Genomic DNA, 25118 nt, shown 5'->3' on the forward strand with positions numbered 1-25118 from the left:
AATTTTAATTTCCATATTCTTAAACATGAACCTTTAGATAGAATACATTTGCCCTTTCGCCTTTATTCTTGTAACTCCATTAGAATTCATTATTGTTATTAAAGGATAATGGTCAGTTCTTGGCTAGATGAATTAAAATATCAACGATGAACTTTTATACATCAGAAGCTAAGACAATTAGATTAATTCATGATGTTTTATTTGTAAATAAATCTCATGTACATCAATAAGCTTAGTCCCATGGACAGTAATGCTACTACATAGTGACCACTCTAAATTAATCGTTGTAATGGCTTGTTCCACAGAACAAACCATCAGAGTGCAGTTTGGATCTTTATAGTTGGATACAGTTGGATTCTTTATGACTTCATAAGTTCCAAAGATTTAAGGGCACTTAAGATTTGGAAGAGGGTTCAGGATTTCCTCTGGTTTCTCCCTCAAATTATGGATTTTAGCTTTGCCTGATGCTGCTGTTTTTGATGTTCCTTTGGTTACAGGGACAAGATTTGGGATGGTGGGGTACTCAGAGAGCTGCAGGGGAAAGGAGGAATTTTCAGAAATCAGCCCTGTCTTCCAAAACCTTAACTGCCCTTAAATCTTCGGAACTGCATGGTTCAGTCTTGGTCATTAGCTTTGATCCACACTGTCAAAGGAATTCATAAAAGTTTGAAAACATGCATAGATACATGCGACATGATAGAAAGGAGCAATTTATAATGGCAACGTATCTATTTGCACTCATTTTCCATCACAACTAAATTTAAATTTATCTTTGTACACCACACAAGCATTAGAACAGTCGATGAATCAAGTATATTTTCAATGAGCAAGGAAAATGTTTGAGAACCTATGATAAAATATGTAATTTATGTATATTCAATGTTAATATGGTACAGAGTTTGAACTCTGAATACAACAAAGTCTTTTCTTATGTAATACAGCTAACTATGTTAAGTATGCTTTGTTGTATTCCGTGGAACAATAATTTTGTAAACAGTAAGATCAAAGAACACTGTTAAACATTTAATACATTGATATATACTTTAAAAGTGTGCTTCACATATCGGTACCTCAGTAATTCTTACAACAGCATGGCAAAGTAGGTCGGAATAACCAGCAACAACAACAACAACATTTGATTGCCCTTAAGGACAACTTAATGCCCATTCAGAGTGGTTTACAAAGTGTGTTGTTATTATCCTCATGACAATCACCCTGTGAGGTCGGGCTTAGAGAGCTCTGAAGACCTGTGACTGACCCAAGGTTACCCAGCTGGCTTCAAGTGGGGAATCAAACTCGACTCTGGAGTCCTGCTCTTAACCACTACACCAAACTATCCCCAGAGAGCTTGCTTAAAAATAATCACGTATGTTCACAGTTGCAGCAGGATTTGAAGTGGGATTTTCCTAGCACACAGCTTAATCTTAGCTACTTTACTACATCAACTCGATGGATTCTAGTCATGATAACTAAAGGAAACTTCCACCTTCTGAGATAGTAAACCTGTGAATACTATTGCTAGGAAGGATACATAAGGGAAGCCTCAGGCTTTGTCTTTTGTTTGTTGTCCCCGCAGGGCAGCTGGATGGCCACTATGTGAAACAGGATGCTGGACCAAACGGATCTCTGGTCTGAACCAGTCGGGCAGTTCTTATATTTTTATGAGTGGCATAGCACTTGGAATTGTGATTCTTTGTTTTTCTTTGAAGGGCAAATTCTTATATCATATCCTGTCATAGAAAGGTGCATGAGGCCTTCTAGCTGACTATGAAGTAGATGACAGGGCCAGATGCGAGAAAGAGTTAGGCTTCATATGAGTGGGATGTCCCAAGCATGCAGAAAAATACTCACTAGCCTCTTCACTTTCCAAAAAGGGACAATCCTCCCAGCCTTGAGAGAGAGAGCCAGCACATGCATGCAAGGTTTGCAAGCCCTTACTTTCCTTGCTGGCCATTGCTCTGAAGTCTGATTCCCCACAAATTAAGGCAGGACGAAGGTTAAAGTCCCCACATCTCTCCCAAGCAAAGAACAAGGCCCTATAGATCTCTGCAGTCTTAGAGAACTTTGAAAAGTAGCAAAATGTCTCCCTGTTTTCTGAACCTCTGTGAGATTTGTAGTTGGGCTAGCAATTTCTTTACCTTTCTCCATGGTCTGGAAAAGGGAGGATGAATGCTTTTGGGGGCGGAGTCTTAGAGAGCTTTGAAAACTTACTTGTCATTTCCAGACTTCCCAGAGACAGCCAAGGCACAGAGATTACCTCTAATTTCTTCTGACTGCAGACAAAGCTGAAGAATCTGTCTCTGAGGTTGCTGAAGGGAAGTTTTATGAAAGGCAGGGAAGGAAAGGACACCATTTTGCCTTTCTTCTTCAAAAGTCAGTGAAGTATACTGGTTTAAGTGTTGAACTAGAACCAAGGAGAGCTATGCTAAAATCCCTTCTTGCCATGAAACCTACTGTGTGACCTTGGTCTAGAAGTAACAGAATAGTTCTTTGGATCCTGGCCACATAGCTTTAAAATTGTTCCTGGCTTTACTTTGTTTTTTCTGCCTTCTCCCAGCCATGCCCCCCTCCGCCACCCCAGCAGCAAGTCTTGTTTCACAGTAGCATATGAAGCTCTCTGTAAAATGGAAAATTTACTACTACAGTAACTGACATAATCAATAAAACGATATTGGAATAAAAACATGAAATCTATTAGATAAGAGTTCTAAATAATTCACAAAAAAATCCAGCAGAACAACAGACAGTCTAAAACAAATATTGTGGAAAAGTGCAAAGGTGCAGTTACTTTTAAATCATAGAAGTAACGGCAAGGAAGGGGATTCAACCCTTCTGACACCTGCCCCTCCCCAAACTCTGCCCCAGCTTCTTTTATTTCACAGAGCTTAGTTCCAATTTGACAGAGGAATTTTTAGCAGAAAAGAGGGTTTGGTAGCATCCAACATACCTTTCCCTTCCCTTCACTATAGTTAAGTATCTGTTTGGTGACCTGCACTCTGAAGCATGGGCCTTCCACGGTCACATTCCTTCTGTATGCTTGGTTTTCATCATGTAGATGTTTAAAAAATTATAATACGTTCTAAATAAAACAAAGCATTAATAAGATAGCAGAAAAATATTTCATTTATACAATGTGAGTGTTAGCTTAATAGATCATTGTGTAAAGAACATGCTAATGTTTTCAATCTTAGAAGAGCGACAAACTGAGCCTTAGAAATTCAGAGGTGGCTCAGTGGCTCAACACACTTAATTTTCTTCTCTCTTCCATTAAGATAACATCTGTTCTGGCCACCAGTCAGCAAATCAAATTTGATGAGAATTCATCTGAGCACAAGGTAGAAATGCCTGCTAATGGACAGATTTATGATTCTTCCCCCTTCTTAACAAAGCTCTTAAATTTTTGAATTAAAAAGTAAACAAAAATAACTATAGTATCTTGATAAAAGAAATGAAGTGGCATTCTTATGGGTGTTTTTTGCCTTCATCCATTTAAAATGATGAAATTAAGCAATAGAAAAGCAGTAAAATAAGAAAAGTCTAGCTTAATTTGTGATGTGCTTGATTTTATTCACAGTTAACAGAAATATTTTATCTCATTATTCAGATACGTTTAATTACTTCTCCTCTCTACTAAAGTAAAGAAACAAAATAATCAATTATTGTAAGGTTCAGTTTGTAGTTTTTCAGAGGTAGAAAATATTAGTCCATTCTACTAGCTGCGATAATTATGGCACTAGTTCACTTTGTACGTACAAACATTAATTCTCTCCCTGTGTATGTAATATTCTGTATATTGTTACTGTTGTCCCAGTCCAGTGGGGCTGCAAATATTATTCTGGTTGCTGAATCAAAAACTTGTAGGCTGAGTGAACAGATGCTCAGCTTTGTTAACTTTGTCCAGAGTTGAGCATCAATTTGGAGATGTAGAACATAGCAGGGCTAGGCCCCTGTCCCACAAGTGATTGGTACTGTCAAAGTATGCAACATTGACCATCTGTTGAATGGGGTTCTGAACACTGTTATGTTTGGATCAGAGCCTGTGCCAATAAATCATTTCAAAGGAGGAATTTGATAATGCATAGTATTTACTTGTGTTCTTTTGTTCATTAAAATCTACAGCTGCAGATCTCTGAAAGATAAACTTTTTACAAGTCGTCTTTCCTTTGGACAACTTGTCCCCAGTTCCTTACTTGGGGGTGGTACATCATATCCTGTCCACATCTTTCCTGCAGCACTGCTGCACCAGTAAGAAGAGCATCATGAGCTGTGTGCTTATGCAGGATAAGAATAGACATTATGCCAGCATAATACACGTCTGTATTTTGTGTAAAACATCAAAGAAACATTCATTTGCAAGTTCAATAACTTAAGTAAAATTATAATTCAAATGTTCTGACTCCATGAAAATCTGCACTTAAATGTCAGTATGACTCCACATCTTAAAAGTTGGATAGTTCTACTATGGGCATATTTATAACTTATTTTAGAGAATAAATTTAATTGCCTGATGTAGCAGCAGGAAGCTTATGCAGCCTTAAAAACTTAAATGGTAAAACCATTGTGCACATTGATAAGAAGCAGTTTTCTAAGCTATACAAAATGGGATAATAGGCTACAGTGGTATAATTTCTGATTATGGTTTCAAACTGCAACTTGTGGGTCATAGTTTAGAATGTGAAAAGTACCCCATGATGGAAGGAGAGCTCTTCTAAATTTTTTGTGCTAGTTTTCTGTTTGCAGAGAGAGTTTTGAATAAGAGGTTGTTCAAAACTGCAGCCCCATGGGCCATCACTGCTTCCTACAATCTACAAGAGTGTTCTATATTGCATCTGTCTTAAGGTGATAGAATTGAACGAAATGAGACAAGGTTCCCAAGTCTACCAAAGGGCAAGTTCCTACCAGTGAACTCTTTTAATCGTGCCATAGGGGCCCAGTTCTGGTCAGAATGATTGCGGTGCAGGGGTAGGAGGGGCTACTACATCCCCCCCACACACACCATTTTTCTGATCCAGTATGTTGTCAGGGAGTGTGTTAGAAAATAATGGTCCCCAGCACCATTTTGGGTCAGAAAAATGGCATGAGGGGGAGGCAGGAGCCCCTTCTCCCCTGTATCACAGTGGTCCTAACCAGAATTGGGCACCACAGCACTGTTCAAAGGAGTTCCCACGTGGAAACTCAAAGCTTTGAAGCTTTGGCATATCTCCTGGGGACTGGGTCTTGTATAATTCATCCTTCATTCTCCTTGTGTAAAAATACTTGCTGCAAATAGAATACTAGAACAGCTAAAACAGGCTTAGAACTTTGCTTTCCGGTGTGCTAGTCTGTTTGTTTTGTTTTTGTGTGTGTATGTGTTTTTTGCAGTGGCTTTTTATGTGGGGGAATGTGGCACCTTATGGAGCCAGGGCTCACGCCACAGTGGTCCTCGGCATGGTGGGAGGTGCCACAGACCCCAGTAGGGGAAACTCCCGGGGGGGCAGCCTCAGGCCACCTAGCTGCTCCCCCATGTGGCCAAGCTGTAAGGTAACGGGAATGGGCCAAGAGAAGCGGCGGGATGCTGTTGGACGGGTGGAGACTAGCCAGGGAGGCGGGATGTTTAAAAGGAAGAGGGCAAGAGAGGAAAGAGATGGCAGTGGTGAGGAGAAAGGTGGAGTGCAAGCAAGGTGTGAGGCAAGAGCAGGATAGTGGAAGGCTGGAGGAAGGAGCAGGTGAATGGGCTTCATTGAGAGCTGAGAGCCGAAACAGACGTGACGAGTTACCTCAATTCAACCTGGGTTTCCTTGCCTCAAGGTTTGACGGGAAGTGTAGGCGTCCTTGCAGGTGCATCGCTGCATTTCTCCTTCCCCTGCTTGCATGGCCCGGAGCTACATAGCCGCACGTGTTCTGCCTCCCCCCCCCGTCGCACTGAGCGTCACTTCATCTCCCCCCCTCCCTCGTCTGGCCCAGTCCCCGCAGTTCTGGGCTGCGCGGCTTCTGGTGGGGGCCGGGCAAGTGAAGGGGAGATGCAGCATGCTCCGGGAGCCTTTCCTCCCGCTCTCCCGATGCAGCCCGGTGTCGCTTTGTGGGGGCTGTGCCAGACGAGGGGGGTGGAGTTGCCTCCCCCCATCGCACTGAGCGTCACTTCATCTCCCCCCCTCGCCTGGCCCAGCCCCCACAGAGCAACACTGGGCTGCACCGGGAGAGCGGGAGGAAAGGCTCCCGGAGCATGCTGCATCTCCCCCTCACTCGCCTGGCCCCCACCAGAAGCCACGCAGCCCAGAACTGCGGGGACTGGGCCAGACGAGGGAGGGGGAGATGAAGTGACGCTCAGTGCGACAAGGGGGGGAGGCAGAGCACGTGCGGCTATGTAGCTCCGGGCCACACAAGCAGGGGAAGGAGAAATGCAGCGATGCACCTGCAAGGATGCCTACGCTTCCCGTCAAACCTTGAGGCAAGGAAACCCAGGTTGAATTGAGGTAACTCGTCACGTCTGTTTCGGGTCTAAGAGTGGGTGACTGTCCAGCAGGGGCTCACCTCCCTGCAGGGACCAAAGCATACAAGAGGGCTTGGATTCAGAGGACAACGTCATTCCTCTACGCACACGGAAGATACTCAGGATATTCTAACCACCATGAAGCGCATCCTGGTTGGTGGAGGGAGCACACCTGAAAGAGGCCGGGGATAAGAAGTCAGAAATGCCAGCAATCTAAGACCAAGCATCTGACCTCTGAGGCCTGGGGAAAACCGTCACAGGGACATTCAAAATAGCTTTCACCCACCTGTAGCTGAAGTGGTATAATCCACTGTACCACCTGAGCATTCTACTACCTCATTTTGCTGCATTCCTAGAGAGTTCTGGCATTTTTCAATGGCATAAGGCTGTTCCCACACCATGAGGGTCACACATGGGAAAAACCTACGCTGTGGCTTGGTATCACACAAAGCAGTGCCACTGTAGCAAATTCCATGCTACTGGAGTAATTGAGAAATCTGCTCTTGTTGAATGATTTGCAAACTGTTACCTAGATTGGCATTTCAGGTGTATGGAAGGCAGAACAACCTCTGTTTAAAGTATGACCCAGGAGCAGGCACTGAAGGGTTCCTAAAAATATGCTTTGTATATATTGAGGTTTCATAAAGCGTCACAATTAAGGATTGGTTTTTTAAACATATCAAATCAATTTTCTGAGCCTATAGAAGATAAAATCAACATATTAACCAACAGATTTAAGGTAGACTTTACCTTCAGGCAGAGACTGAGTGAAGAAGCATACCAAAACTAAGATGGTTAATGAACAGAATTGCAGGTTCATTTGATTTGCCATTTTAATGATTTTTTTCTTCTGCATAAGTTATGTTCTAATAAAAATTAAAGACCAAGTTGCATTTGGAAGATCAGGTCATCGTAATTCATTGACATTAGGCCACATAACTGAATAATGTCTTACTTCAGTGAAATACATCAAATGAGATCAACAATTATGACTCATAAACATGCCTCGCAGGCATAAAACAGCAGGGAATTAGCATGTGAGGCTGATAAATATGCATGTAAATAAGCTCCCAAAGGAATAACATGGGTTTGATTGATAGGTTTAGAATTGGAACATATGTAAACCCCTTTATTCCTCATTCTGGTGTAGCTAAGTAAAGATGCACTTTACTTGTTAAAAAGTTTCAATAACTTTGTAAATCTTTACTCCACATCTGTGTATGTATGATTGTCACTTTTAAGATAAATTGAACTGTCTGCTGGGTAGATAGCCTTCTCCAAGAACATAAGTGTAAAAGAATTGTTACTACATGTTTAAATGATGGGTGAACATATTCTGCCCTTGTGACCATATATTTTATTGCTATCTCTGTATGTTGCGCTATCTATGAGCCCTTTAAGACTTCCATCTAAACCTTTATATCGGTTTTGTAGTATTTGATTGCTCATATATAAATGTTTTGTGACAGTTTTCTGAAAAGAGTTTGTAGCCATATCAGCCTCTAGACGGTACACAAATTAGCAGCTAAGAAATGAGTGATAGGAAAATTTTGTGTGTACACAATCGGTTACATAGCCCCCAAATAATATAACTTGAAAGCATATGCCAGTTACGGTGTTTTGCTTTGGTAATAGACTCATCTTTTGGGGTGAGTGAGTTTAGGCAACCTATAATAACTCTTGAGGTTTCCCCATAAGAGTCCAGGGGGCTTGGGGTACTCTAAAGCAATCTAGCAACCTAGATGAGATTTTGTCATAGTGCCAGGCATGAATATCTCTAGTGCCAGGCTTCTACTCACCAACATTCCACCAACATTCTTCATCCTAGCTTTGTCCAGCAGTTAGGTTGGTTGGGCCTGTGAGCAAGCAAAGTCCCAGCTTAATATACCTAGCTGGACATATAGTTACAAAAATGGACTGTTTTCTGGAAGGAAAATAGGGCAGATCATGAGAAAATTCTCAGCTAGAATACCCCAGTTTCGAAACATTCTTATCTCCCTGCCAGGTGAATTTTTCCTTATGGAGACAAAAGATTTAAAACTTTTAAAAAGTGAAAGTCGCTTGTGATAACAAACACAGTAGCATAAAAGAATGTAGCTGTACCACAAATCCAAAGAACAAAAATGGGATTATGGGTATCTCTTTTGTAATAGTTGTGAGGACCACTGACATTTTCTGTAAATAGTCTTACTTTTTAAAGTGCGGAGAGATAGTAGTGAAAAATGAAGCATATAAATGTAGTCCGGTAACTTATTTGTCAGTCTTAACACTGAATTTTATTCAATTTTCTTGGCTTAGATCATATATATTATTTTGGTGCAATTGTGTGGAAATTCTTGTTTAGTTTACAGGTGTCATAATTTGCCACTTTCCTCCTAAAAGACTTAATTTACCCATTGATTCCTTTGCCACACTTTACACTAAATAGATAATTTGTAATTTATATCTCTCAAACAGTTCCCAGTTGGATTTCTCATGCACTGAAAAGTCAGAAGCCTGACATTACTGTGCAAAGTTAAGTGCTTGGGGTTAATGAACAGCATTAAATTTTATGAGGCCATGTCCACTAGATGTTAAAAGAAGCTTAAAGTAACTTTGTCACAGATAGAAATTAACACTGGCGTAAACGAATGCCTGAGGGAGCTCACTGCTAAGTAAAATACAGTTTGATGGCACATAGACTTGCTATTATTAGTATAAATATTTTTGTTAGGGAATTGCTTTTCTCCATGTAAAATAAATTGTAAAATAGTCAGATGTATAGGTACCATTTAAAATATAGACTCAGTAAACCAAATAAACCTGTATATGTAAATATTTACATTCTGTCAGGGCTTAAAGCATTGCATATATATTCAGATCATATATTTAGGCCATATATGCAAGAAGAATTGCACAGATTTCATTGTGTTCTTGGTGTTTATTTTGGAACATCAACAAAGACCTCTGCTTATCCAAGAGGCCTCTTTTTTTTTTTTTTGAAAAATTTTTATTGGGTTAGAATCCATTATTTCCACATTTACATTCAATTTTCCCCAATTTTTTCATCTCTAACCCCCTCCCTTTCCCCCCCCCTTTTTGTTGACTTCCAACAGCTTTCCAACCCTTTGTCCCCTTTCCCTTACTTTTATTAGCTTCCTCTATCTAAAACAAATATATATTCTCCATTATTCTAAGCAGTACATCCTTAACTATTTTTAACATTATATGCCCAAACTGTAAGTCTTTGTTTCCATCTTAGATAAACAATTTATCCCAATTTTTCAATTTCAGATATTTCTATATATCATAAACCATATAGATCATACATTCGTTTATATCAAACAATTTGACTTATTCTCTATATATATTACTCATTCTATCTTTTTATAATAGTTCTATATATCTCTCCTCACGTAGTCAATCAATTTGACCCATCTATATCTTCAGACATTCAGTTTGGTACAAAACTTATCAGAAAAAAAGAAAATATTGTTAGTTAATCGCTCCTTATATTTAGTCCTTATAATTAATTATTTTCTCTATGTTCTGTTTGTTAACCTATATATATCTATATATATGTCAATCTATTAATCTGACTGCTTATTAATTCACATTTATCTCTTCTCCCCCCGGTAAAGTCTCCCCCCTCTACTTCAATACTTCAGTAGTTCTCAAACTGCCACAGTTTTCCTCCCACCTCCCATTTCTTCTCCAGGTATTGTTTCAGCTTCTCCCAGTCTGTGTTGAACTGCCCTGAGTCCAGATCTCTCAGTTTTCTTGTCATCTTGTCCATTTCAGCCATATACAGCAATTTGTAAGTCCAATCTTCAATAGTTGGCACTTCTTGTACTTTCCATTTTTGCGCATACAAAAGTCTAGCTGCTGCTGTCATATAAAATATCAACGTCCTGTGTTGGGCTGGAATTCCCTCCATTCCCAAGTTCAGTAGCAGGAGTTCTGGGTTCTTATTAATTTGAAATTGTAAAATTTCACTCATTTCTCTTATTATTTCCCCCCAGTACTGCCTGGCTACCTCACACGACCACCACATATGATAGAGGGAGCCCTCATGCTTCTTACATTTCCAGCATTTATTAGAAGTATTCAAATTCCCTAGCGCAATCTTCTTTGGTGTCATGTACCAACGATAGATCATTTTGTAAATGTTCTCTTTGATATTAATACATGTCGTTGTCTTCATTGTAGTTTTCCACAAGTATTCCCATGCCTCCATTGTTATTTCTTTATTAAAGTTTATAGCCCATTTCACCATTTGTGTTTTAACTATCTCATCCTCGGTATACCACTTCAACAGTACTTGGTATACCTTGGATATTCTTTTCTTATCTTCTTTAAGAAGGGTCTGCTCTAGTTCCGAATTCTCTATTCGTATACCTCCCTTTACAGAGTCCGAATTATATAAGTCTCTGATCTGTCTATACTGGAACCAATCGTAGTTAGGTGATAGTTCCTCTTGTGTCTTTATTCTAAGTTTGGATGCTTCAGTTTTAGTTATTTCTTTATACGTTAAACATTGTTGTTCATTATCAACAGCTCTCGGGTCTATCACCTCATATGGAACCACCCACAAAGGGGTTCCTTCTTGTAGATAAATTCTGTACTTCTTCCAGATTATGTATAGACTTCTCCGAACAAAGTGATGCAGGAACATCGAGTTGACCTTTACTTTGTCATGCCATAAATATGCGTGCCATCCAAATATTTTTTTATATCCCTCTAGGGCTAATAGTTTCTTGTTCTTTAATGTCATCCATTCTTTCAACCAAACTAGGCAGATTGCATCATGATAAAGTCTCAGATTGGGCAGTTGCATTCCGCCTCTTTCCTTTGCATCTTGTAAAACTTTCACTTTCACTCGAGGCTTCTTGCCTGCCCAAACAAAATCTGATATTTTCCTCTGCCATTTTTCAAATTGTTTGGAGTCTCTGATGATTGGTATTGTCTGTAGCAAAAACATTACTCTTGGTAACACATTCATCTTAACTGCTGCAATCCTGCCCAACCATGACAAATTCAATCTATTCCATTTAATCAAGTCTCTCTCTATCTGAGTCCATAGTTTTTCATAATTGTTTTTGAATAGATCTATGTTCTTTGCAGTTAATTCGACTCCCAAATATTTCACTTTACTTGTTACTTCACAATCCGTTGTTTCCATTAACAATTGTTGTTTCTGCTTAGTCATATTTTTGCATAATATCTTTGACTTCTTTTTGTTAATGAAGAAACCTGCCAAGTCTCCAAACTCCTTGATCTTATCTATCACTCTTGGCATGTTCTCCAATGGGTCCTCTACAATTAACATTATGTCATCCGCAAATGCTCTGACCTTGTATGAATAGTCCTTTATTTTTATTCCACGAATTTCATCATCTTGACGTATTTGTATCATCAGAATCTCCAATACTAAAATGAACAACAATGGAGATAACGGGCAACCTTGTCTTGTTCCTTTACTTATCGTCAATTTCTTGGTCAATTCATCATTCACCACGATTGCTGCAGTCTGGTCTCTATAAATTTCCTTAATTGCTCTGATGAATCTTTCTCCCAATTGTAGCTTTTCCATAGTGGCAAACATAAAGTCCCAGTTTAAATTGTCAAACGCTTTTTCAGCGTCTACAAAGAAGAAACCAACCTCTTTGTCACAACGCTTGTCATAATATTCAATAGCATTGATCACTGTCCTTAAGTTGTCTCTTATTTGTCTGTCTGGCAAAAAGCCTGCTTGTTCCTCCTCTATGACTTCCGAGAGCCACCCCTTCAATCTCTCCGCCAATATCTTCGCAAAAATTTTATAGTCATTGTTGAGTAGCGATATAGGTCTATAATTTTTCACATTAGTCAGGTCTTGGCCCTCTTTTGGGATCAATGATATATTCGCTTCACTCCAAGTTTCTGGAATCCTTTGATCCCTTAAAACCCCATTCATCACCTCTTTTAGGAATGGTGCCAGTTCATTAGCCATTGTCTTATAGAATTTAGCCGTAAGTCCATCTGGCCCTGGCGCCCTATCCAAGAGGCCTCTTCAAGTCTGTTTCACGATTATACGTATCTAAACTAGAAATGGGCATGAACTGGGAAAATTCTGATCCATGCGGTTCATGGTTCGTCACGTTTCACGAACCATGGACTTTCATGAACTTACCCCAGTTCATGAACTGGTTTGTTCAGTTCATGAAAATGTCACTTCTGGGTAAGCAGAAGGTCCACAGAGAGCCTCTCCCCGTTGCCTAGGAAACTGATTGATGGGCACCAGGCTGTCTGCAGTGACGAACCGGGCTAAAATTTGTTACTGTTCTTGAGAAATGAGCTCCCACGAACCGGCCCGGTTCGTGACGAGCTTCGGTTTGTATTTCGGTTCATGCCTGCCTCTAATCTAAACCATATTCTTAAAAGTAAATCTCTGTAATTTTTACATTGCAAATATGATCTCTTTTAGACTCATCTAGTTGAAAAATACCTAATGGACCACATAGTTCGACTTACTATTCAGTGATACAATATCCTTTATCTGTAGCACCCCTAACTGATACCTGTCCTTGATAACCAATTCCAAAAATTTCCCTAGGCTAGTTCACTGGACTTCCTGTTATTTTAGCCTATCTACATTAAATCTTGTATTCTGAAGTTATAGTAACATCTTTTCTTTCTGGGATTCTTTAAAATGTTTGTAAAAATATTCTGTTTTAATTTTCTTTCTATAAATAAAACAGTCCCTCTTAGGCCAATGAATACATTGGATCCAGCATCTTCGTTGCTTGTATAGAAGGAACTTTAACACACTTGCTATTGCCAGACAAGTCCTACAGAGTCAGACTTGGTTCTTTGTGGCCTACGAGCTGCTTTAAATTGGACCCATCTCCAAATTTGGCATGGAACAAAAAAATCCTTTTATTATGTTATAACATTGTGTGGGATTAGTTTCCCATGTTGCTAACTATACTACTTGGACCCTCTAGAAATTTGTGCTGATTGAAGGTGTTTCTGTCAGCAGAGCATGTCCTGCCCCCTCACTACAGCCCAGAATCCCCCTGAAATGACACTCCTGGGGGAGAGAGGTACCCTAAGGTACAGCAAGGGGGTGGCTTAAATCAGCAAGCTGTAACTCTCACTTGTTTTGCAGTTAATCAGGAACCTTTTATGAACTGGATAGGTTTATGACAAGGAAATGCTAAATCAGTTTAAATGTGTGCAAAAGCACCTCATGGCTCACTCCAAACTATTTCTCCATTCATAATGTGATGGCCGATCAGCTTGAGTTCCAGTTGCATTTTTGTATTTTATTTCCTTAGGAATTTGCTTGATTCAGATAATTCATTAGATTGATAATGTATGCATTTGATGCTGGGTGCGTAATTTCTTCAACATTTACAGAACAATGTTAGAACAGATCAATGCCATCAGGATTGATTTTAGCATAGTTTATTAAATAAAAAATGTGTGTATAATTGATCCTCAAGGTGGCTTATAAAATAAACAATGACCTACAAATTGTGAATCAATTAAAATATTGCTAGAACAAATAATCAAATAATCCACTAGTATGTGGTATACCGCAGGGGGCAATACTCTCCCCGCTATTGTTCAATATCTATATGCGCCCCCTTGCTCAGCTGGTGCGAAGTTTCGGGCTTGGGTATCATCAGTATACTGACGACACCCAGCTATATCTGCTGATGGACGGCCAGCCTGGATCGGTCCCAGATGCCCTGGAGCATGCTTTTGAAGATGTGGCTGGATGGCTGCAGCAGAGTTGGCTGAAGTGAAACCCTTCGAAGACAGAGATCCTGTACTTGAGTTGCAGTAGCGTGCATTCGGGACTCCAGCTCCCTGTACTCGATGGGGCAGTGCTTACACCAGCCCTGAGAGTTAGGAGCCTGGGGGTGATTCTGGATGCCTCCTTGAAAATGGAGGCCCAGATCATGGCGGTTGCCAGGTCGTTGTTTTTCCATCTTTGAAAGACCAGGCAACTCGCCCCCTATCTCTCGACTCGCGACTTAACTACAGTGGTCTAGGCAATGGTCACCTCTAGGCTAGACTACTGTAACATGCTCTACACAGGACATCCCTTGAACCTGATCCCGCAGTTGCAACTGTTCCAGAATGCGGCAGCGTGGGTCATCACCAGAGTGCCTTGCACTGCACACATAACACCAGTATTGCGCCAGCTGCATTGGTTACCAGTGGAGTACCAGATCAGATTCAAGGTTACCTAGAGATAGCTGTGACTCTACAAAGGGTATCTGCCACCTAGCCTTTGCTATATATTCTTGGAGGTGGTTGGGTGGTGGTTGCTGGAGAAATCTGCTGCTAATGTTTTTTAAAATCTGCTGCTGTATTGCTTGTTGTGCGTTTTTTAAAATATTTAAGGATTTTTTTTGTTTTTTAAAGGTATATGTATTTTATATTAGTGTATAAATTGTAATCCGCCCTGAGCCTGCTGATGCAGGGAGGGAGGAATATAAATTAAATAAATAAATAAACAAACAAACAAAATTAAAAGCATCTGAATGTTAAGCTCCAAAGCTTTATTAATGTAAGAATCAAGAAACAGTTCCAGAAAGGGCCGTAGTTGTATAATAAAGGTGCCACTACTGAAAAAGCTATACTCCTAGTACTTGATGATCTAGCCTTTCTGAATGAAGTAATCCAGAGCGTGGATTTATTTGATGGTCTGAGCATAATTTTCATAATTATCATAACTCATAATTATGAATTATGTCCAGAAACTAAACATAAACAAGATCTTTCAAAACAGAATAGATGTGCTCCTTGCAGCCAATCCAGTGGATGAATGGGTTGCTACAACCTGGGCTAGTTGAAGTTTCCAAATAATTTTAAGGGATGGCCTTTAAGTAACAATAATTTGAATGTGGGGGTAAGCAGTCTGGCAGTTACTGTACTCTAATCTGGAGGTTATCTGGATGTATGGCCGTGGTCAAGTTTATTATTGAGAAAGAGGCGGTATTGTAGACCCAGTTTGGTGTAGTGATTAAGAGTTCGGGACTCTAATTTGCAGAGCCGGGTTTGATTCCCCACTCCTCCACTTGAAGCCTGCTGGGTGACCTTGAGTCAGTCACAGCTTCTAGAAGCTCTCTCAGCCTCATCCACCTCACAGGGTGATTATTGTTGTGGGGATAATAATGGCATACTTTGTACACCGCTCTGAGTGGGTGTTAAATCATCCTGATGGGCGGTATATAAATCTATTATTATTATTATTATTATTATTATTATTATTATTATTATTATTATTATTATTATTGATACACCAGCCAAGGCTGACAAAAAGTGATCCTAGCTACTGACATTAAGACGAATCCAGACTAAATTTTCCAATAGAATGGAACTCCTGCCTCCCCTCCCTCCCATGCTGCTCCTAGGGAATAAGGGATCCTGTAGAATGACATGAGAAGGATCTGCAGCAGGAAGGGGGACTAAACAGAAATTAACAATCCAGATGGTGAAGCATCTGGAGACCTAGTCCTTTAAGGAAAGGTTGAAGGTGCTGGCTTGGCTATATTTAGCCTGGACAGGAGACGTCTGAGTGCTAATGTGATAACCATCTTCAGATATTTAAAGGGCTGTCACATAGAGGATGGAATTGTTTTATGTTGCCCTAAAGGGTTAGATCAGACCCAAGAGGTTAAAATTAAGTCAAAAGAGTTCTTCGCTAAACATTAGGAAGAACTTCCTGATAGTTAGAGAGGTTCCTTAGTGGAATAGGCTTCCTTGGGAGGTGGTGGACTCTACTGTTTTGGAGGTTTTTAAGCAGAGACTTGATGGCAAGGCTGATCTTGTGACTCACTATGAATTTAGGCAGATCAGGAAAGAAAGGGCAGGAAGTGATGAGCCAGTGCTACGCTCTTGTGGCTCTTTCTTATATGCACAGGGTAATGCCAGTCACCACTTTGGGGTTTTTTGCTTTACTCTGGGTATAGTAGTCATTGGAAAAGTAGAAGAAAAGTAGCTGTAAATTTTCTACATTGTGCATGGGGATTGGACTAGATGGCCCTTAGGGTCCCAGCTCTATGTTTCTATGTTTCAGTCCATTTCCTGGACTTACAAAAGTAATGCTGTGCTTGGAACATCCCAACTTGATCCTTCGGGAAGAATGGATGTAGCTCTAAATCCAAGATAAGCTAAGCTTCTCATTTCTATCTTACTTGGCTATCATTGCCCATCCAGTTCCTTATATCACGCAGGTACATGTTCAGGATTCCAGTGCCTCACCTGGATCAGGTAAAAAGGAGAAATATACTTGGTTATCATCTGCATATTGATGCTGCTGCACACCATGTTCCACAATGCCCTTAATAATGCATTGAAATGTTTAATGTAAAACAGTTTGGGAAGATCAAAATTGGCAGCAGCCTATGGGATAGTTCCCATGGGGATAGCACCTTCTAGTACATCAGTTAGGAGAAAAACCGCTCCAAATGTCTGTCTTCCAGTCAAGACAGGTGGCTCAAAGGAGAGCTATGAATGATGATAATGGAAACTGTAGAGATCCAGGAAAATCAACAGGGTTCCATTTTATCAGTCTCCCACCAAAGCTTCCTATCAAGCTGAGCAATGCACTTCCAAATCATGATGAAATCCTGATCAGGACAGATTGGCCATTTAATTTACTGAGTGCGCTGCTGCTTTGGCAATCACTAATCGGGCAACTTCTGGGCTCGCATGGCTGGCAGTAATGGTACATGGAGCTGCTTCTTTGTGAGGAAGAAGAAATAGCAGCCACAAAGAAGAATCAGAGGGTGCTTTCGTCTCCATGCTTCAGCAGCCACTGCCTCAACACCTTCTAGCCTCAGCCACAATGAGGATCATGATGCCAGATTGGAGATAGTGTTTATTACAAAATTTAGTGGTCACTTCATGTGGGGTAGCCATGAGGCATGAGTCCCAACACCAATTTGATGTTCCAGTCCACTTGTGAACATGATTTCAGTGAGTCCACATAAGAATTGAAACATTTTATAATTTTTTTTGGCAGTCTGGATATTGGAACCCAGCTCCCCCCGGTAGATGTTATTTTAAAATTCCCATATGAATGTGCAATAATGCACGTCTGTAATGAGGGGATTGAGAGCATTGTACCAACAATTTGAAATTTTGTTTGAAATTTGCCTATTGTGATAAATTGAGGAGACTGTTCTGTAATTTTGGTCTTGTTTCACAGTTTAGAATTTTGGCATTTTCCCATAATTTCCCCCTTGCTTTCTTTTTCTTTTTTTGTTACATAATTTAGAATGGATTGTGTGGAAACTAGAATAATAGAACAACAGATGTGTAGGAAGAAGATGAGACTTTGGCTATCAAGAGTGGGCCATGTGTCAACATCTGGCATGTTGGGGGGAGCACCCAAGGATGCTGGGAAGCAAAGGACCTGCTGTTGCATTCTGATGTCCAGTTTAGCCACAATTAAATAAAAATATCCTCAAACCCAGCTTGTGCTGGGCTTGCATATGTGCCTAGTTCCTTCCTCTTGTGCAGGGTACAATATCCTTGAGTGGGAACAAATTGGCTTCAGGAAGGGCTTCGTTCGCACCCCAAGACCGTTGTTTGATCTTAGCCCACTTAGTCAAAAAATACACTTCCCCACCTAGAGATAAACTATATGTCACATTTATACATCTTAAAGAGAGCTTTTGACACCATACCTAGGAACAGACTGTGGGGAAAACTGGAATGCACTTCAATCGATAAAAGATTGCTTTGGCTAATAAAAAAAACTTTATTTCTCTTGTGTGGCCCAAGTCCATTGTAGAGAAAAGGAAGAACTTACAGAGTACATTTGCCTTGATAGAGGAGTGAAGCAAGGTTGTCTCTTAGCCCCTTTATTTTTAAATTTGTATTTGAATGACCTTGCAACTGCCCTTTCCTCAGTAGAATTCCATCCTCCATATTCATCCTCAAAGGCACTAACTTTATTCCTCTGTGCAAATGATGCCATTTTTATGTCCCACACTCAGGTTGGACTGACTTCTAAGCTGCTTCTCAAAATACTGTAAATATAAAGGATGGTGATTTAGACTAACCAGCTATCTGTGACATAGGAGTGAAAGCTAATTGCTTAACTGGCATTTTCCATAAAGAAGCTGGGCATCTTAGCTAGAGTTTAATTATGGCTTAGGATCTGGGTGAGTTAAAGTAAAACTAAACCCAGTTAAGCACTACACCCAGATTTGTATGTCACTGGTATCTACAGTTAGTTTTTGTGGCAAAGTACTTCTTACTTCAGGGTTTGGGCTCGACAAAAACCATGCATTTAGGTTTAAATGTTTTTCTTTCTTCTAGCAGAAGACAAGCAGGAGCATCCTCTAAGTACCATCTATCAAAGCTTTGGAAATGCTAATGGCCATTCTGGTCAGAGACAGTGAAATGACCAGCTCACACCTTAGCTGGCAACAAATGCCTTGAAGTTGACATAGAGGCTTGGGGGTGCAAGAGGCTAGATTATATCTTCCTGAAGACCTCAGGAAGGGATTCTTTGACCCAAAAGGGAATAGGCAAAAAGAGATAATAAAATCCCATGATACAGAGGGAGAGGGGTTCATTTTGGCTTATTCCATCTGGGAAAATGAGCTCTTACACCTGAGCATTTTGATGGCCGCCATTGCCTTATGGAGTAGACAAAGGGCTGGCTGCCCAGACAGAAACTCCAAGGTTTTTAGCAAACTGCGATTTTTAAGTCAAAGAGTCTGCCTTAGAACAAGATCAGCTAAAGCATGTATAGGGCTGAGAGACAGAAGATCACATGTTTACATCTTTCCTTTGTATCCCTTGCTCAATCTGTTGCTGTGCAGAGCGTATGTGTGTTGGCTTTTTTACTTTTAATAAATTCTTTACTCTTTTAAGTTCTGGTAATTGTTCTCTGGACCACTTAAACTTACACAGTTCAAACATGCTATTTAAAACAGGAGCCAGGGAAGGGAGGTGGTCAGTTGCTAAATCACTATTTTCCAAGGAGTGCACAAGTGCAACAAGCTGTTCCCGTAGTAAGGAGAAGACATGGGCACTAGGTGGAAATTTAAAACAGTAATGTGGAAAGGAACCTGGGTATACTAGCCTTCTTGCTGGATAATTCTTAAAATGACAGCTGGTGGCAGCAATCCAAAGAAAAAGCAAGAGAACAATACCTCCAAAGCTGTCCAGCTGAAAGAGGCATCACCAGGCAGAGACTTCGGATTGTCACTTCAGATGGTCACCAAGATCTAGATGCCTTGGAGGGCCAAATGGAGTAGCGCTTACTGGTCAATGGGGCTGTTCTGCCACAGTCTTAAATCATCCCTTAATCACACTCCACGTGAGAAGGGGAGAAGGAGCCATATACATGTGATTTCAGCCCATACTGGGTCATGCACATTTTAAATTAAATATGGATGTTGGAATACCACATGACTGAGACATCAAATGCTGTTATCTTTACTCAGCCTCTCAAGCATAATCTTTTTTAACTTAACGGGACTGTTTAGTTGACCCAGTAACTAGAAGTTAGTAAAGAAATTGGGACATGACACGATTGGTGGTTTTCTGAAATGCCGACCAGCCAAACAATTGCTCTTGCTTGGTTTTCTAGCATCTGTAAGCCAGTTGCTTTCAAACACATAGCAGTGGTACCAAGACTCCAAAAAGAGAAGAAAATCCCAACAGGGCAATAATATTTCAATACACCATTGAACTAGAGTAATAAATATAGCAATAAATAATGATTAAATATAGACAATTATTAAATATTTTTATAGAATTTTTGTAAAATATTCATAATGTGTTAAAGTGCTGAGTGCTCACTGTGCTAAGAAAACCATTAACCATAAACATTTAATAATAAATACAATCATTTCATAATAAATACAATCATAATAGAGACAACATATAAATACATATTCACATTGTCTGTCATAGCCATGCTGAAACCTCTTAAAGGTACCAATCTTTTGAAATTCTAATGTCCTTTTATAAATAGTATTCTTCAATATAAGTCCAACAATGTAAGTCCAACAACTCCACAGGGCTGTGCACTGGAGATGCATAAAAAGCAATGAAAATCCACTTTATATTTTCTGTGTGCTGTGGGCGCAAATGGGAGTGCCTGACCAGATGCTCCTGTAACCCCACCCAACGAACTCAGTGCCACCACAGATAATCGTTTCACGTGATGCTTTGTCAAGGGCTATCAATTTCAAAGGGACTTTCTGCAAACACAACAAAGAATTGGATTCCCAATAAATTCATTCACTTTATTCTCACAGCATACTCACTCCATTTCTTGCTTCATCAGGAGTGTCTGTAAATTTTCCTAACAGCGACCATATCCTATAGCATGCTAAAATAACATGCCCTATTTAAAGATCTATTACAGACTCACAGATTCCTGTTCAAAGGGACATGCCCATAAAACTCATAAGAAACAGGACATGTCCCACTCAATATTCAGATGATTATGGGATAATGTATTTAGTACCAACCCAATACCACCAGTTGCCCAGTAACTGCTGTCAGCAACATAGCAGACAGGCAGGAAAGGTCTGGGGACCCTGCCAAAGTAGGCAGAAGCATTTCATGCCCTGGTGCACTGCAGCCCTCCTGCTAGATAAAACACAGTGACAAGACTGGTCAAAGTGTTTGTGAGACAGGGTTTCATGGAAGGAGAATGTAGATATTCCACATTTCCTGAATCTTATGTTTTCTTTTAATGTGATTTTATTGTTATTATATCATACATGATGTTATCCACTCTGAGCCTGCTCACGAGAAGAGCAGACTATAAATTCAATAAATAAAAATGCCTGGAAGTGGATCTAGGGCAGGGGCGGGGAATGCACTGTGTGCACTTGTGTCAGAATGCCTATTTCTGACTGTTGAAAAAATCTTTTCAGATTTCTCTTTCCAGCTCTGAGTGTCTGGAGAAACTGCCCATTCACTTCCAAGTTTCTTTTCCTGTGATCTTGAGAGTTAGAAAGAGTATCCTTTTAAAAATGTGAAAGCTATGCGTCTTGGGAAATTAAGGGTTTTTTGAAAGCATTAACGTGCAGTATAGTTGTCTTCTAGATACGTTGCATAAGAAGCCACTTAGAACAGCATTTTTCCCCAGATATTCCTGCTTGCTTTCATTTATCAATGTCAGATCAGAGCAAAATAATCCTCAAAAAATTATCAATCTGTAGGTAATTCTAGACCTTAGTGAATGTCACAGTAATATCTGCTGAATGTTTATAGAAATTTGTGTAGTCTTGCCCTTGTAGTATGTTTGCTGTTCTAACCATGCAAAATCTGAGAAGCTTTTCAGTTTCAGATTTTTTCCCCTGTCAAACAAGCTGTCATTCTACACTTCTATGTGTCAATTTTACTTTCCCACTCAGCAGTTCATCTAGCTTCAGCTGCTGCAAAATTTAGGCTGTGATCCAGAGGGGCACGTACTTCTGCATGTGCACCCACGTTTTTTCTGTTTCCCTTATAGTAGCTGCCCTTTCAGTGTTTTAACTGAACTCCTCCCCACCCCCTGTTAAAAAATGGGGGATTTGGCACAAAAACTATTTAAAGGGAAGGTACAGAGTTTGCATAAAAGTTTGAGGTCCAAAATTTCAAAAAACTTTATATTTGAGATGCACTGGTATGCAAGATTCATTATTATTATTATATCAATGAAATCTGATCAACAAAGTTAGAGGTGTTGTGTATAACATTCGGGCAGGTCTTCGGTGACTGTAGTATGGGTTATTTTCAAACTTTTATAGTTGCCAAATTGTCTTGGTTTGTGTGTGTACACACATGCAATGGATGATCATGAAGTTGAGTATGAGCTTCAGTGGTACAGCATACTGAATATTCTTTTTCATAGTTGTCATGCTGTTGCAGAGAGTGTGGTGGGACTGAGGGATCGTGTGCCTCTTTGCACACATTTCCTAACAGTTTGTCTCTTTGTGTTAGGCTAATTTAAGCTGTTAGAAGTGCTGCTCCCTTCTCATTTTAGAGAGCTCTTGCAAAGGGAGGAGCTAATAATTGGGATCTAGGAAGTACTTTTTATCCAGTCTCAATTAGGTCACCTATCAGGGGTGTTTTACTTTCACACGTTTTCCTGCAGCAGATGCAAAGACAGCTTTGAAGTGGCATTTTTTCACCTGGAAAGGTGTCTGAGAAGAAAGAGTTAAATGAAACCCTCTTATTTTGTGCTGCTCTCCCTCTCCAGTGGCTATTTGAAAGGTTTTAAAATAATACTACAGCTTCACATAACATAGTTCTATGCTTAGATGGTTTAAATGAAAGGATAGGTCTATCAATAGCTATTCGCCATGAATGTTGAGTTAAGACTCGCAGTGTCCTTCAGAGTATCAGTAGCTGGGATGGCATCAAGTGGCTTTCTGGATGTCATCTGGTTAGCCACTGTGCTTGGTTAGATGCACCCTCCAGCCAGGCTCCTTTTGGGGGGTTTGAATGGGTTGGAATTGAACTGAATGCAGCCATGTTCATATTTACTAAAGGGAGAGAAGGAACCACTGAAAAACTGGGAACCTGTTGTGTAAACATTCAAAATATCCAGTTTGCAAAACCAGCTTTTCCATATTCTGTGTAATGATGCTGAGTCTTTATTTGCAACCCCAGCCAGAAGGAAGAGACAGACACAGACTTGGAATAAAGGGCTGTTTATTAAATGACCATAAAGGTAATGCACGGCAAGAGCTAACTAAGCGGTACAGGTCAAGCCCTGGGGTCAACTCCGGACCTCCGCCTTGACCTGTCTGGGCGAGCCCCACGCCCCCGGGTGTAGGCCATCCTTTGAATGGCTGCAACCCGGGCTGCCAGGCCATGGATCCCCATTGAAGCACCTGTTACGCCCCAGCCGCAAAGCATGAGGGGAGGCCTTGTATTGAGGATCCCCGCAGGTTTCTGCCAGCGTACGGTAGCCGCAACCATGCATACCGCCCTTAATGGCAGCCCTGTCCCCACTCACGGGGAAGTGCCACAGGGTGCTCACCAGCCCGCACCCTATTCCCAAAATCTCCTGCCACCGCAAGGGTCAAGCCTCTGCTTAGACCCTTGCGCCCCACCGGTGGCCTAGAGCCACCCAAAGCCCTTGCTGCAGGTCATCTAGGAAAATATCATTGCCCTCAGGTGCCAGGTGGACACCGTCGCCTCTGTAGAGGCGGGCAAATTCGGCCCTAATCTTGGGGTGTGGCAAATAAATACCCAAGCCTTGCCCCAAAGACCTCTTAATGGCGTGGTTAGCCTTATGTCAGGCCCTCTCTATTGCCCTGGTGTCAAAGGCCTCCCGACAAACCCGTCGTCGTAGCATCTCTGACCATACTATAAGCACACTCGGCCATCGGCTGCTTATGTATTCAAGGTCCTCAGCTACCTGCATCGACAGGGCCATGCCCTGTACCAGCCCAAGGTCATTACCCCCCAGGTGAATGACCACAACGTGTGGGGGAGGCTTCGTCCATCCCCTAAACAGGAGAGACAGCAGGCCGGGCCATCTGAGACCACGCCTGCCCTGCCACTCCACAGTGGCCGCAGCGCTCAGCTGGGATCCCATCTGTGTTCTCTTGGCTTGAGTGGCCTCCCAGAACACCATGCTGTGGCCACAAATCAAGATTCTGTTCCTCTCTTGGCTCGACACAGCACCTGAGGAAAGAACAAGTAGTTTGCCATTTAAAACTGCTGCAGGGGCCGGACATAGGACCGAAACGCCCTTGACTTCCACCTGCCCACTCTCTGAATCGCCCGCTGAGGGTATCCCATAGCAGCTGCTGTGGAGGCCGCACCAATCCGGAAGGAGTGGGTTCCGAATTTGACCCCCGACAAGCCAATTGTCTTAAGTGCCCTCTCTGTCACCGCCCAAAACTGATATTTAGTCAGTGGGGCCCTATCTTCGTGGCGGAATAAAATCCCTCGGTCATCCCCACGAAGTGTGACATATTCCTTAAGGGCCTTAACAGGGCACAGCTCCTGCTCAGAGCAGGGGCCCAAAAGCAAGGGGCTCCCCCACTGCCGCCGGTCAGTCTTGGACTGTCTGATCCCAATGGAGACTTTATCCCCAACGAATTTAATGTCCTGGGCATTCAGTGCCTGGCCAGACACGTCTGTACGCGATGAGGCCATCAGCTCACTAACTCACAGAGCTCCAAAAAATGCCATTAAGGCAGAAGTGTGGAAAAGCTTCCGTTCAAATGCTGACGAGCAGACTTCCACCCATGTGGGCCCCAGTCCCTTAAGGACTGATGGGGAGATGGGCTGCCTTGGGTCACGTGGCATTTTTATCTCCCTGGCCCAGCCTTCCAGCATCTTTCTAATCCTGAAGACACCCGTGAATTCAGGTAAGCCACGTGCTTTGCTGGCAAAGGCTAAAGCGGCCAACTGACCCCTGATGGACTTCACTGCAAGGCCCCGGCCCCGCTGCACTACACAAAAGTGCATCAAGTGCTCAGGTGGGATGGGCCACAACTGCTGGAGCCCCGCCAACACCCTGAACTGGTAAAGCTGCCCTACCGCACGGGCGTGTACTGGGGGCAATGGACAGCTGGATTGCTCTATTTACTTCCGCCGTCCAAGCTCCCAAAGCTCCTGGGGCATCCTCGCTGGTTGCCTGTCGGCCCAGGGGGGCAAGCTGCCAGAATCGTTCCATCTGTTGGCAAGACAA

At 41.5% G+C, this 25118-nt stretch overlaps 1 protein-coding gene across 8 annotated transcripts in view; it reads left to right on the top strand.

The window, feature by feature from the left end:
* TBC1D5 (TBC1 domain family member 5) overlaps positions 1-25118 on the top strand; it is a 452638-nt gene that overhangs the window by 186790 nt on the left and 240730 nt on the right. The gene's annotated exons all lie outside the window — the stretch shown is intronic.

This window comes from Eublepharis macularius, chromosome 11 (genome assembly GCF_028583425.1).
Source record: "Eublepharis macularius isolate TG4126 chromosome 11, MPM_Emac_v1.0, whole genome shotgun sequence".
Classification (NCBI taxonomy): domain Eukaryota; kingdom Metazoa; phylum Chordata; class Lepidosauria; order Squamata; family Eublepharidae; genus Eublepharis; species Eublepharis macularius.